The 14,697-nt window shown below is 29.3% G+C and overlaps 1 long non-coding RNA gene across 2 annotated transcripts; it reads right to left on the bottom strand.

The window, feature by feature from the left end:
* Positions 1-10,243: 10,243 nt before the first annotated feature.
* LOC113389033 lies at positions 10,244-11,230 on the bottom strand. 2 transcript variants are annotated; one of them, XR_003368200.1, is made up of 5 exons: positions 11,090-11,230; positions 10,784-11,025; positions 10,591-10,703; positions 10,356-10,516; positions 10,244-10,279 (listed from the first exon to the last, which is right to left on the bottom strand). It is a non-coding gene; the product is annotated as an uncharacterized LOC113389033 (long non-coding RNA). The 2 variants fall into 2 exon arrangements; XR_003368201.1 differs by having other exon boundaries at positions 10,784-10,975; positions 11,090-11,223.
* Positions 11,231-14,697: the final 3,467 nt, after the last annotated feature.

Here is a 14,697-nt window from a genome sequence, read left to right on the forward strand (position 1 = left end):
TTTAGTCTCATTCGATTCAGAATGGCTTGAAACGTCGAGAAAACATAAAATTAGCGAATCGGATTTTTTATGAAAACAAACTCCTCTTGCGGTAAGTAAAAAAAGATTATTCTTAAAGTGAATTAAAAGCAATTTCTGCAAATTCATATCAAAAGTGATAATGTATAAATATCTGATCATGAGTTTAAACACTTAAAAACACATTTAATAAAAAAACGAAGTATTGTCTGGGAAAATTTATCTAAAATCTGTATTGTTTGATATAAGTAGTAAAAATTTGATATCAATACGTATTATTTATATGTAAGTACTTGATATCTTCATAAAGATATATTCATAAATTATTTCTTTCTTGGTTCTTCTGTCTGGTTTAATTAAGTATTTAAAATTAATATGTAGCTTCAATTTGCTTAAAAAAGAAAGGTTTTGCCAAATAGTTCTAATAGTAATTTGCATCATATAAATGTACAGACTTTAGTACATATTTTTATATTTGTATTTATATAGAATTAATATATAATACTATATTAATTTTGAAGTAAAACTTCTTTAGGCGCGACTAGGAAGTAAATCTGTACAACTCGATCATTTTTATACGGGTCGATTGTGATTGGTCGTCCTGTCGCTTGAGTATGATTGCTTTGATTGTATAGTGAAAATAATTAAACAATTGAAAAATCTGCACCGTGTAAGAAACGTGAGTTTATTGAAATAATTTGTATTATTCGTGGTTACTATATATTTTTAGAAATTATTTTTATAAGCAACAGACACATACCACAGCTGCTCAAACAATGAGACTGTATCGCCAGCGAAATAGTCAAAAAAACAGTCAATGAATGTATGTTAATTTCGAAAAGTGAAACAACTGTTCTCGTTCAAATGCCAAAGCTTAAAATTTCATTTTACTGATCCTGAACGTAAAGTAGCACAAAGTTGCATATTTTAATAAATAATTAAAAATAATGAAGAATGAATTGATATTAAGATTTATTACACTAAACAAGAAATCAAACACAATAATAGTCTGTGTAGCTGTCGATCATTTATATACAAATATACTTCATGATGGACATCTATGTAGTTTATTTATTATTAGTGTTAATGAAATTCTTTAAGATTGTTATAAGTTCACTATGTGAACGGATATTAAAGAATTTATTAATCAGCAACTACTTCATTTCACTAAAGTTCAAGTTTTAAATGCTATAATTACAATGACTAACCGATCATGTCGTATTTGAAGTAGGTGTGACTTAAATTACATTATTGTTTTTAAATATTATACGTATTTTCAATGCTATTATAAATATATAATTTATTATTATATAAATATGTGTAATGTTTGGCATTAAAAAATGTGTGCGTCGTGAGCGTTACCATATTACTAAGAAACATTATTCAAAATTGTTATATGATGCATTTATTTTTAACTTAAATTAAAAAAAAAACATCTCGTATGATAGCAAAAAGGTTTTACTTCAATTGCGTGTGAACCTTACATAAAATATACAGTGACGATTTTATCGCTCAAAACACTTGAGAAAGTTTGCATTAGCAAGAGGTGCCGAAAAAATCCATTTGAGGATATATTTCTTACGATTAGAATAACGCATTTGAAAAAAATACATTTTCAAACGGAATTAAAAAATTAAAAATTCATATTTGAAGTATAAAACTCTGTATATTTTTGAAATTTTTGATTTTTTTTTCGGAAAATTTTGAAAATTGCTTGAACCGTATAAGTAAACTTTAAAAATTAAAAATCTTTTGAAACAAAATTAGTACTCATTTTTAGAAATTTAATCAAATATCTGATAATTCGATGTGAATACGTCTAATCATCATTTTTGACCGCCAAATATCAAATATACAAAATTGTAAAAAAATAGTACCCATTTTTAATTTTTTATCAAATATCTGATAATTTGATGTGCCTGCGTCCAATGTTCATTTTTGACCACCAAATATCATTTTTATTTAACTTTTTCCTCTGCGTCTCCGAAACCGCTAGACCCGCCTTACTAAAAATCAATCAATTATTCATCTCGTCATTGCAAGTAAAATGATTTTTGAATCATTCAAATCGAGTATTCCGTTCTCTTAAAAAGTGAATTACCGTTTTTGGCACTTTTTGCCCCATATCTCCGTAACGGCTGGACCTATCTTTGTCAAAAACTAATCAGCACATCTCCCTATCAATAGAAATCGAATGTTTTTTTAACCATTCAAATCACACACAGACACACATTTTTTCTGAGATATGCCAAAATGTTCAGAAACCTTTGAAACGTAAAGATATGCAAAAATTTTCATTTTCGATTTTTTTGCGATTACTATAACTTACCCTAAGAGAAGTTAATAATTTAGTGATACATCATGACAGAAATATATACAGAAGTACTATTTCCATTTGCAAGGATTATTTAACAAGTTCTTTCATAACAGACTTTAGATTTTTTATTGACATTAGTAACACGAGTAACTCTAAATAGTTGGAAATCATTTCGAGAGCAATTATTATTGACTCATTTGTTATAATAGAAAATTAAAAATTAAAAGTATTGAAAAATCGAATTTTAAAAGCTATATATATAACTTGTCGATTAATTTCAGTAACATATGAAGAACACTAAGTGCTGGAAGACCATTTAGAGAGCAAAAAAAATTATGAATATAATTACAATAAACTTTATATACATATTTATATATATCTATATATATATATATATATATATATATATTCTAACTTTATATAACTGTATCAGATTATCTATATCACAAGATTTCATTTATCACATGTTTAAATTTTTTTCATTGATATTAGTACTCGAGTAATATAATAATGTACTATACTAAATATAACTACAATGAGCTTTCTGAATTGTATTGAATTTTAGAAACTATAAAACGAGAGCTATTTAGCACTTTCTTTATCATATGTTTAAGATTTATTATCAATTAGAAGACGAATAACTCTAAATGATTAGAAATCATTTAGAGAGAAGATATAAAGCATTCATTGGCTATAGCAAAAATAATACAATTTCAAAGTACTACAAATCAAATTTTGAAAACAAATATAACAAGACCTGTATAAACATTAATTTAAGATCAATATTAGTAACAATAAGCAAAGACCTTTTAGAGAACTCATAAATCATTTAGTTGTACAAAATATGAGACAAAGATATAAAGATGTACTAACTAAAATAAAATTAATTAACTGTTATGAGTTTCAAAAGCTATATTATAAGAACTATTTCACATATCTTATATCACTCGCTTGAGATTTTTTATTAAAATTTGTAACACGAGTAACTCTAAATGGTTAAAAATCATTTAAGGAGCAGATATAAATCATTCAGTAATTAATAACAGAAAAATACAAAGATAAAGTACTGAATTATAAAATTTAAAAGATATATAACAAGAATTGTTTAACTTTCCTTTGAGGTGTTTCATTGATATTAGTAACGATAAGGGAAGAGCTATTGATGGAAATGATTGGATATCATTTAGAGAGCAGATGTTTAGTGGTTATGGTAAAATATACAAAATAGAAGTACTAAAGAATAAAAAATTATAAACTAGATAACAAGAGTTCTTATTTAAAATTAAAAATTGATATTATTACAATGATTTAGACCAAGCGGCTGGTTCTGATCATTAAGTAAACAATTATTGAGATAAATCATTCAGCAAGCAAATGTTTTAGTGGGTATTGTAGAAAAATACAAAATAGAAGTACTAAAGAATCAAGATTTATAAGCTAGATAACAGGACCTTTTATTTAAAACCAAAAATTCATATTCATAAAACAATTACAACTAAGTGGTTGATTTTAATCAGTAAGGAAGCGAATATTGGATTTATTTATTCAGCCAGCAGATGTTTAGTGGTTATGGTTGAAAAATACAAAATAGAAGTTCTAAAGAATCCAAATTTATGAGCTAGATAACAATAGTACTTAATTAAGATTTAGTACCAAGATGTACCATTTAGTACCATGATTTAGACCAAGCTGTTGGTTCTGATAACTAAGCAAGCCATTATTAGATTAAATCATTCAGCAAGCAGATGTTTTAGTGGTTATGGTAGAAAAATACAAAATACAAGTACTAAAGAATTAAAATTCATAAGATACATAACACAAGCTCTTATTTAAAACTAAAAATTGATATTAGTACCACAATTACAACTAAATGTTTGATTTTAATCAGTAAGCAAGCAAATATTGGATATACTTATTCAGTAAGCTGACGTTTAGTGGTTATGGTAGAAAAATACAAAATAGAAGTATTAAAGAATTAAGAATTATAAGCTTGATAACAAGAGCTCATATTTAAGATTAAAAATTTATATTCATACCCCGATTAGAACTAAGTGGTTGGATTTAAGCATTAAGCAAGCGATTATTAGATTAAATCATTCAACGAGCAGATGTTTAGTGGTTAAGGTTGAAAAATACAAAATAAAAGTACTAAAGAATCGAAATTTATAAGTTAAATAACAACAGCTTTTATTTCAAACCAAAAATTGATATTCACATCACAATTTAGACCAAGTGGTTGGATTTAAACATTAGGCAAGCGATTATTGGATTAAATCATTCAGCAAACAGATGTTCTAGTGGTTACAAAATACAAGTACTAAAGAATCGAAATTTATAAGTTAAATAACAACTCTTATTTAAAACCAAAAATTGATATTAGTACCACCATTACAACTAAGTGTTTGATTTTAATCAGTAGGCAAGCGATTATTGAATTTAATCATACAAGTAAGTAGATGATTTAGTGGTTATGGTAGAAAAATACAAAATAAAAGTACTAAAAAATAAAAGTACTAAAAATCGAAGTTTATATAAGCTAGATAACAATAGCTTGTATTTAAGCTAATTTATTGCAATTAGTAACACTAAACAAAGACCATTGCAAGAGCACTTATAAATCATTTATCATTTAGTGACACAAATATATAAAAAGTACTATACCGTATATAACTACAATACAACTGTCATTTAATTCTAATCACACTAACTATTATTATTTCTGTTCACTAACCAATTTATTACTGAAACATTTGACAATGTCGACTTACTCTTGAGAGCACCGATTCAGTACTGATTTATATTTGTGTGAGTTCATAAATGATTACGGAATTAAAATTCTATACTTTTTATCTTGTTTATTATCAGTGATGTATGTTAATTAAGCCAGTCGATGAGGTCGTACTTTGACCGACGTTCGATATGACGAGCCATTAATACTAACAATATAAAAGACATGATGAAATAATACAAATTTATTACCTTTGTTTTATAATATTAATGTAGTATATAGTTTTCTTATATTTTCTGCAATTTTTGCAAAATTGTTTAAGAATGACAAGTAATTTTCATGTTTTGCTTATGTCAAAACCACGTGGTAACAACTGTCAAATGTTTTGCTGCAAGGCCACGTTAATGTGAGAGCTGGTAACCCTAAATAATATATTATTATCTTCACGACGTAGTTAGTATTCGCCGGACGTTTCAAGTCGTTCTGAATCTTTTGACAGTGATATATATCGATAAATTTGATATATTTTCATATAAAGTCTCAAGAGTCTTCAACAGAGACGCAAACATGAAATTATTTATTATAAATCATAAGCTAACTTCAAGATGTAAAAGTTAGAAAATATACGTTTCGAGTCATTCTGAATTTTTTGACAGGGATATATCATTAATAAATTTGATATATTCTCAGGAAGTCTTAAGATTATTTACTACAGCCAAAAAAATAAATTATTTATTATAAATCATAGACTAACTTTACGACGTATAAGTTTTCTTAAATTTCTCAAAAATTAAATAGACGTTTCAAGCCATTCTGAATCTTCTGACAGAGATATATCATTAATAAATTCAATATATTTTCAATAAAGCCCTAGGATTCTTTACGACAGCCGAAAAGAATGATAGATTATTAACTTCCCGAAGGAGAAGTTTATGTTTTTTATCAAAAAATTCGATTCGCTAATTTTAAGTTTTTTCGACGTTTCAAGCCGTTCTGAATCGAATGAGACCAAAGTTGGAAAAAGTATGTGTGTGTGTGTATGTGAACAGATTTTTCGCCTTCAAACGACGTTTTCTCAAAAATGGCTGAACCGATTTTAAAAATTTAAAAGCCATTTGATGTATCTCGATGAGGACTAGCGTTTATCAATTTTGCGCGACGATCTTTGTAAATAGAAGAAAAGTGAAAAATTTTTCGTCCATGTTTTAGCCCGCAGTTCTGAATCGATTTTGAAAATTCAAAAACTGTTCGAAAAATATTGATTGGGAATCGTGCTGATTAGTTTTGGTACATATCGGCCGGGCCGTTTTCTTGTAATAAAGTGTTAAAAAAATTTTTTCGACGATTGCATTGATTTTTTTTTTTGCGGTAGATATCATAGGCTTGTAGATTATACTAAAATATTACGGTCCTACGACAACTCGTTTAGCTTCAAAAATTCGTCAAAGAATGCAAAAATTAGTATCGTTTTATGGCGTTCGTCAAAATTAGAACTTTCATTGACGTTTCCTCAAAAACGCCTGAATCGATTTCAGAAATTTAAAAGCCATTTGATGTATCTCAATAAGGACTAACGATTGTCAGTTTTGTGAGACAATCTGTCGAGCCGTTTCTTTGGAATTTGCAAAAAGTGTTACACTTTTCGTCCACATTTAAGCTTATATTACCGAATCGATTTTAAAAAATCAAAAACTGTTCGAAAGATATTAGTTGGAAATGATACTTTGCTTTGCCGTTTTCTTGTAATTAACTGTTGAAAAAAAATTTGAGCCGATTTTTATGGAACTTTTTTTGGCGTATATATCATGGTCTTATAGAGCTTACTGAAATATTACGGCCTTACGACAAGTAGTTTAATTTTAAAAATTCATCAAAGTTTGAGAAAATGAGTAGTTTTTTTTACGTTTGTTAAAATATAAATTAGACGATTTACTTGGTATAACGATAGAGTTCTTAGTTGTAATGAATATACTAAACCATTATAGTCCTAAGGAAACTGGTTCAATTATAAAAATTATTGATTTGTGAAAATTTCCTTTAGGAAATTCTCCGAGTTCACGTCTTCGTTCGTTTTCAATTATGTGTAATAATCCAATCAAAATACTTTTAATCACTCATAAATTAATTTATTTTTTATTGATGATTAAGTCGATTATTTAAACATATCGGGAAGTTCATATAACTTGCCTCGAGGCAAAATGCCAATACCAACTGGTTACAATAAAGCAATAAATAGTACAGATGCTTTGAATCTTTGTCATCTAGTTTACCAAAAAAAAAACACTTTTATCAGAAATCAGTTGCTATTAGAAAATGTAAGGATAAAATCAGTTAATTAATGAGTTGGTAATTAGTGGCCAGATACAATATTATGTTTTCGTTAAAACTTTGATATTGTACATATATTTAACACATATTTAACGCGTATGTATGAAATTTATTTTTGACTTCCAGATTAATCACAATCGGAATAAAAATAAATGTAGCGTAAATTTAAATTCCGTTTACTAATTAGCCATTATCAATGCGAAATCCTACTAATATTTTGACTATTAACCCATTCATGTTAAGAAATTCAAGTAAAATTATGCAATGACTTGCACAACGACAACGGCAAAACATCGTCATGACAAACAATTTTTGGAAACAACAAATTGTATATATAAACACGATTATATATTAATTAAATGATATATACTTTCTACGTTACAAATAAATAGGATGTAAAATTGCAAATCTAAATGATTTGAAATAATCAAACTTAGATATAAAAATAACTTAGATATGAAAATAATTTTTATTATCTTTCCGTAGGGTAAGTTATAGTAATGGGCCCAAAATCGAAATTAAAAACTTTTGCGTATGAACTTCACGTTTTAAAGGTTTCTGAACATTTTGGTACCTCAGAAAAAATAGATGTGTGTGTGTGTATATGTGTGTGTATGTGTGTATGTATGCATGTGTGTAGATAATTTTTCGTCGACGATTTCGAGCGTATGGATGAACCGATTTGAAAAATTCAAAAAGCAATCGATTTCTATTGATAGGGAGCTGATTTGTTTTGACAAAGGCAGGTTCAGCCGTTTTGGAGATACGGAACGAAAAGTGATAAAAATGTCAGTTTTAAGAGAATGAATCAACCAAATTCAATAATTGTGTCTAAGAATCGGTATCAGGATTGTGTTTCAGAGAATATACTTAAATCAGAGTATAAAAAATTACTAGTCTAGAGTTAAAAAGCTATCTTCCTTGGGGGTATTTCTATTATCATTTACGCCATCCAATAGAAAATGCAAAGTTTGCCAAATATTTACGTTTCAAAGTTTTCTGAACATTTTGGGATACCTATATAAGAATTAACTAATTACCTAATTAAGAAAATTGGACGTTTGTGTATCCAAAACCACTAAACTTGTATATATGTGCATATACTAATTTTTGTCGACAAATTCGAGAGCACCAATTCACCGATTCGAATAATTCAAATAAATTTTTGGGAAGACGTTTTTTATGATAGTATGGATCAACCGACATAAAAGAGTTTCACAAATTTCAAGACATAACTTGAAAAAACTTCAATCAAAAATTTTTAAACAAAAACAAAACTATTTTATTCATCAGTTTTTATAACCCTCGAGTGGAAATTTGATATCGTACCTCTTGGTATCTAGCTGGTCGAGGTTTGGTCAAACTTGGAATTAATTGGAGCTAGTCTACGTTTTTTTACTATGAACTTTGACGGTGCTCTATTAAGTATTACAATAATGTTTTATTTGCCATCAATTAGCAAAAAGAAAATTTCGAATTATATTTTACATGTAAAATGCGCTGATTTTTTAAAAGTACATACTTAATATATGTTTTGTTTAGATCTGTATCAATCTGTATCAATCAGATCTACATTTCTCAACCTAGTGTTTATTTGAATATAATCCAATTCTTGACCACTTTTCATCTGATGAGATTATTATGTGATATAAAGTAGCAATATCCCCGATAAGTGGCTATTTTTATTAGTTATCATATTTAAGATCTTCAATCTCAAGTGAAAATCCGATATCACTAGTGTTTGAAATCGAGCTGGCCATGGCCTAGCTCCAAATTAGATAATATATGCATCTTGATAATTTTGATAAACACATCGACATTATCGACATTTCAACTCTTATATCGACATTTCAACTATCTTATATCGACATTTCAACTTTTATAAGAAAAAAGCCTCAATAATTTGACAATAACAATATCAGTACCCAGTAAACACGCGATATGGCCACAACATCGTGGCAATATTTTATTTAGGTCGTGTGACATGCGGTTCCCATATTCATTTTCCTCGATATTACATGGATACGGCCGCAAATTTATGTAACTATCGAACAACTATCGAGGTTCGGTCTCTGGCGCACGTGGCGTTCGTGATACATGAAAATCGACGTTGACCCACATATGTTTGTTTATTATGATAAGACCGTCTGACGTAAGGCGTTAACCCCAGTCATGACGTCATTGGCGAATGAAAACGATTCGGTCATGACGTCATACAAAATGGCGACTCAGTTATGACGTAATAGCACCTGAAAGTGATGACGTAATGCAATTAATATTCTTTTCTGTACGAATAAGCATTTATTTACGTGAATAATAAGAAATTTTACAATATTTAAATATTACAAATTAGAATTGTAGTTTTGAAATTATAAAATTTTAACATGAACTATACTAGAAAATTTTTTACAAATTATTCAATCTTAACATATTAATAACAGTATATTTAATGAAAATTGTTGTATATCTAATGAACGTAATTCTATTTTTGGGGCGTGAAGTGTGAAGTGTTGCATAAGTATTCTATCGCCACTTCCTTATACATCAAACAGCCTGCCTATTTTTCATTATTTCATTCTATCGCCAGTTCATTGCATCAAATGCCAGGATACAGATTATGCACATATGACATACTGCCCCAAATTTTGGAAGTTTTCTAAAACAAATTCAAACATAATGTGATTTACTGTATATAATGTAATATATATATATACATACAGCTACCATATGTGTAGCTACCTACATGTTCAGTGTACAAATCTCCATCATCTTAAAGTCGCTTTTACACATACATTTTTAACACTGACTGATTTCATTCTATCGCCAGTTCGATACATCAAATGCGAGCATACAGGATATTCATATATGATGTACTTCTTGGAAGTTTTCTAAAACAATTTGAAACATAATGTGTTTTATTGAATCTAATAATATATATACCACTCCATATGTGTAGCAACTTACATATTCAGGAGACAAATCTAAATCGTCTTCGAGTCGCTTTTGCACATACATTTTTTTTAACCTGATTGAATTCATTCTATCTCCAGTTCATTATACATCAATTGCTAGGGTACATCAAGTTCATGCATATATGACATACTGTTCCCAATTTTAGAGGTTTTCTAAAACAATTATAAATATAATGTATTTGTTACCAAATAATATATATACAGCAACTATATATGAATCAACTTACATATTAAGAAGATAAATCTCCATCATCTTGAAGTTGCTCCTACACATACATTATTTAAGCCTGTCTAAAGATCTGTATATTGTTCACCGTTTCATTCCAATTTTGTACGACTTCTGAAATAAATATGAACATGGCATACGTGTTTGCAGTTTATATATATATTTTTATAGTTATTATATTTATAGTGACTTACATATTCAGACAATCATCCTCGAGCCACTTCTCCACCGACTAATTTAAGAGATTTAAGAAGTGAGGTTATGTCAAACACATGGATATGTTAATGTCCTAATGTGGTAAAATAATTATTTTAACCTTGCTAAACGATCCTTATTATTGTCCTCAGATTTTGTAATATATGCTATTTGGTTACCTCCTTTGTCATCTAAAGAAATCGACATAAAATAACGTTTCTTCACCCCAGGATATAATGCACTAAATGGAATTCAAAATCGTGAAGTAATTACATATCTATATAAATAATATATGATATACTTACGGTGTCATTTTTCTACACTTTTCTACAATTATCACTATAAACAAGTTGCTTAACTAAACGAATGTAATTATTATACAAAAGAAAATATAACTTGATACATGACAAATTCCTGACATATTGCGCCATTTTGTACGCGGTTAGCTTTCGTCAAAGGAACAGTCAACCCGCTTGAGTCGGTTCAGACAGTAGCCACAGCGCGCTGATGTAAAGCTTTCTTTGTATGGTCACACACACCAGCACACAACGCACACAACGCAGCGCACGACGCGTTTACTTCACGCCGTGTGACGTCATTGATTATGCTTTGCATGTGTGCTAACACACACCAGCGCACAACATGTATCTCACATGAAATGCAACGATGTCATTACCCCCGACAGCGCGTGTTTATGTCACTCAATGCGAGCTTTGCGTGTATTGTAACACACACAAGCGCACGCAAGTTTAAAATCCTCTTGTGGCGTAGATTCGATAACTGCATTATAATAACGATGTCGATATTATAGAAGATCACATCGCGTGTTTACTGGGTATACGTATATAAAGAATAGTAAAAAAATTATTTGGATTTTAAAATCATGAGAAATTATATTTTAGAACACAGTTCAGTCAGTGTGTTTATAGTAATTAATTAATAGTGAAGAATATTTTTTATAATTAAAATACTGATTCTTGAACGCATGAGAAACTGATAAGACTCTACATTTTTTCGAGATAAGGGGTTAGCAATGTTTTCGAGAAAAAACTTTAGGTAAACTGATTTTTTGTTATAGCTTGTCCTTAATGCCAAGACGACCCCATAAAATAGTGACAATGATGATGATTACGAAAATGCCTCTATACTTACTTACCATACTTTTTGATCTATGGATATTATTGACTAAAAAATCCAGAAAATTTATTATTGTTTAGTGATTCTGATATTTTAAATAAAAAATATAATTTTTAAAATTCAAATGATATATTTTTAATTCTATCTATTCTATTTTTTTAGATTAAATTTGCGTCTGGTACTTAATTAGTGGTGACCAAATTGTCTGGCAAAAAAAATTTGAGTATGATGAACCTATTCGAACTCAAAAAATAAAAATTAGACTGACTAAAATTCTTTCAAGCCAAACGGTCCAGGCTTTAACAAAAAGAGCAACATGGATCAAATAGAAAAAATTCAAATTGCCTAAAGTTCTTGTTTTCAAAATATTACTGGCCAATATTATGAATAAGACCGACAAAAAATATCTCAATAGTTTAGTGGTTTGATGTTGATTTTATGCAAGGGTGAAAAGAAAATAATCATTACTTGGTTCGATTGATAGGCCGATTCTGCCATAAAATAGACCAATGTTAACATTGGTCTATTTTATGGCAGAATAGGCCTAATGGCAAGGCTATGTTACGTTCTAGTTTTCATACCAAAAATTTTATATTTCATGCGAAAATTTTAGCATTCTTCTTCTAATTTTAAGGAATCGGCTAGGCCTATCTTTGTAAACGAATATTTTCTGACAAAAACATAAAATTTTTTTTCGAGAAGTCAAATACTTTGATGATAGAGGAACAACAGTTATATAATGTCTGACTGCATAGCAACTGCATAGGATTGTGGCAGTTTTTAGTAGCAAAAAAAAAATAATATGAAAATTGCTTCATAGTCATAGTCTTACTATAACATTGGTCTATTTTACTGCAGAATTGACCCTTGAGGTAGAAAGGGCTGAAAAAATGAGTCTCAAAAATACAGGAGATTAAAATACAAATAACCAGGCATGGAAGCATGGGAGCTGAAGCTTGAAAAGTGAATTGTGAATTAATAATAAAAGATATAGAAGGAATAAATAAAAGGTAGTGTTTTAACATCATGGACTCTGTTTCTTCGGGTAGAACATTAATATTTTCAGTTTTTTTTATTTGTATCCATTGGGACTTTATTTTTAAGCAAATTATGGGATCTACCAATGTAATGCTTTGAATGAAACATTATTCGCGCTAACCAAAGCCAGTACGTAAAAAAACAATCTTTCTATCTGGTTGCAGCAGGCTGAACTAATTTATCATCGTGGTGGTTTCTTGGCTAACCGCATCTCCAAACAACCAACTGTCTGCTTCATATAAAATGGTATTAAAAACTTTCAATACTATGTGGTTTCTATGCAATCAGGTGTCAATTTTTACAAACTTCGACGGATTTTTAAAATTAACGACTACGACTTGCGTAGGGTCGTAATCATAGATAAAAAAACATAGAGTAAACTGGTCGTAATGTTTTAGTGTGTTCTTTAGAACTGCACGCCCGAAGAAACAGCAAGATTCTTAATTATTACACTGCGCGATCAAAAGGGCACTTTTATTTTTTTCCTCGAACTCTTTTCTTAAATTTACTTAGAATTGCACGCTGATTTCAAATGGAAGGTATCATTTTCCGTAACAGCTCTAGTTTTTGAGTTTTGGGGAACTACCCTAATTAATCATTTTAATAATTAAGAGTTTTCTCTGCTGTTTTCTGTAGGTCTCCGACTCTAAGACGTTATGTGCATAATCCAGACAGTTTTTGTTACATATGAGGTTAAATCTTTGACAAATACCGGAAACCTATGTTGAACTGCGTAATGACCAATTTATACCTGTTTATCTATGGTAATGACATCGTATTTCAACCACTTTAAAGCTGATTTGAGCAAAATGATAAAACATAGGTTCTTCAAGCCTCAGAATCACCACGACGATTGTTTCTACTGTGTGGTAAATACCAATGAAATAAATTTAGGCAATAGAAGCAAATCGTTATAAACCACAACCCAAATGGTATTGAGGTCTACTTACAATCAGCTACACGAACCCTATTTGTGCTAATATTGAACAACCTAGATTTAGAGACCAACGTCAAAAGCGAAGGAAGGAAGAATTAAAAACTGATATATTTGATGGAATAGATTTGAATTCATTACCACTCTTGCACTCTTATTCAGAATGGTTTGTGGAAAATCTTCCATCAAGACATCAGGACTTTGGAGGAGCGATATCAAGGAGGATAGGACATCCACCAGATCTTGTCCATGCTTGAAAATCATAAAAAAGACTTTCGATGGCATAAAATGAAATATGTCACATTTTTTAATGTAAATTGGGGTAAGGCTTGCATATTGGCATATCTCAAAAGCTAGAGCTGTTAGTAAAACCTGTTACTGTTTCCGGAATCAGCGTTCTTGTATTACTTAAAAACCATCATAACATCTCAGGAAAAAAATTTAGTGTTTCGCAGTGTTATCATTTAATTTTTAACTTTCCTTAGGGTAAGTTTTAGTAATCGCAAAAAAATCGAAAATGACAATTGTTATATATCTTTACGTTTCAAATGTTTTGCGGATACAATGTTTAGTCAATGATTTCGAGAACACCGATTAACTGATAATTTAAAAAACATTCTATTCGTATTGTTAAGGAGACGTGATGATTAGTGTTTGGCGAAGCAGGTCTAGCCGTTCCGAAAATACGGGGAAAAAAGTGACAAAAACGATAATTCAGTTTTTAAGAGAACGGAGGGTCTGATTTTAATAATTTGAAAAACATTTTACTTGTATTGACAAGATAAAAAACTGATTAAATTTTTG

The sequence above is a fragment of the Ctenocephalides felis genome, unplaced genomic scaffold, assembly GCF_003426905.1.
Source record: "Ctenocephalides felis isolate EL2017-DRISC unplaced genomic scaffold, ASM342690v1 CF-g0.4_SCAFFOLD_03573, whole genome shotgun sequence".
Classification (NCBI taxonomy): Eukaryota; Metazoa; Arthropoda; class Insecta; order Siphonaptera; family Pulicidae; genus Ctenocephalides; species Ctenocephalides felis.